The following is a 1788-nucleotide window of genomic DNA, read 5'->3' on the forward strand; positions in this document are numbered from 1 at the left end:
CCGAGTATTGGGGACAATTCAGCACATCACTAGTCGCCCTCATTCTCGCCGCTCTCAGTTGTCAACTCTACGATGACGTCCCGCTAAAATTACTCTCACGAATTCTGCTGCAATCGGCGCAATCTTGTATTCTATCATTCTTGTCGCAGCATGCCTATATGAAGGCGAAGTCCACCGAAACAGCATTGCACGGAATCGTGCCGCATAATGAGCAATACTTAGCGATAAAGGAATATTCCTAGACATTGAGGGTACTTTCAACAACATCACACCTGAAATAATCACATCAGCTCTAACGGGTCTGCGCATCGACTCACAGCTGGTGTCGATCATACGACAGATGCTAGTAGGTTTAGTCGTGCGGGCGGAACTGGCGGGGATGTCGCTGAGCAGATATGTTTGCAAGGGAACCCCGCAGGGTCTGTCCCCTTTTATTGGTCATCGCGATTAATGAATTATTGCAGATTGCTCCATTATTGCTCCAAGGTCATTGCGTATGATGACGACCTTGCTGTGTTTGTGAAAGTACAAAACTCTCTCACTTCAGATTCCTGTCATAGGCAATAAGATTCTGAAGCTAGGGGAGTCCGAAAAATATCTTGGCGTAGTACTTGACAAAAAGCTGAACTGGGTACAAAATATACAAGAGCGTATTTAAAAGCGACGGTAGCCCTGCAGCTGTAGGGGGACGATCGGGCGTTGTTGAGGGCTTTCCCCTAGCATCATGTATTGGCTATATATGGTGTTTGGTGGCCAAGTCACAACAGAACATCTATAACTGAAGTATTTCAAAAGGTGCAAAGATCTGTGATGTTCTGCATATTTGAGGCTCTGCGCACAACTCCATCGGAGGCTATGTGCGTGCTGCTCAATAACTTGCCAATTGAAATTAATGGAAAACAATCAGCGGTATGCGCCGCCTTGAGGCTGAGGCGGCGAGATACTCAGGATACCCAATACACCGCAATTCTAAAGAACGTAAATATACCGGACACGGATTACTGTTTTAACTTTACAAAGAGGTATAGGATTTCCATTTCAGAGAGAGTATACTGGTCAGGAGGGACTCCTGATGAAAAGGGATCAATCCACCTCTACACCGATGGCTCTAAGCTAGACGAAAAGGTTGAAGGGGGGTTCTTCTCAGCCCGGCTGATGCTGGAAATATCATTTCGCTTACCCAACCCCTACAGCGCCTTTCAAGCTGAAGTCACTGCTATGTAGGAACATCTTTGTACTTCATATACTCAGACAGTCAGGCCGCACTCAAAGCGCTTGACTTGCTCACATGCAGTTCAAAACCGCGTCGGACTCTCGCAGATCTCTAAACGAGATGGCTGAGCAGTCTGCGCTTCACTTGGTATTGGTTCCGGGGCACCGGATCATGCCAGGCAATGAAAGGGCAGACGAATTTGCAAGATAGGGCACATCCGCTCCACTTTCGCAGGCCTGGAAGGGATTAGGCATGTCGCTCGCTGCCTGCAAGCTCATTATAAGGGATCTGTATCTTAAGCTAGCAAGGGAAAGGTGGGCTGGTCTCACCACTTGCAACAATACGAAGCTTACGTGGCCAAAATGGGACAAAAAGCGGTCGAATGATCTCCTCATGCTGAACAGAGGGCATATAGCCGCAGCTGTGAGTCTACTAACATGCTATGTTGCTATCGGAAGGTACGCGGAGAGGTCAGGGCTCCTCCGTAACGAATTTTATAGAAGCTTCAGAAATGAAGAAGAGCCAGAAACCTTGCGGCTTTTGCGGAGTTCCAAAATTTTCTAAACCTTCAAAAC

This window comes from Rhagoletis pomonella, unplaced genomic scaffold (genome assembly GCF_013731165.1).
Source record: "Rhagoletis pomonella isolate Grant_MI unplaced genomic scaffold, Rhpom_1.0 Rhpom_scaffold_00006, whole genome shotgun sequence".
NCBI classification, from domain to species: Eukaryota; Metazoa; Arthropoda; class Insecta; order Diptera; family Tephritidae; genus Rhagoletis; species Rhagoletis pomonella.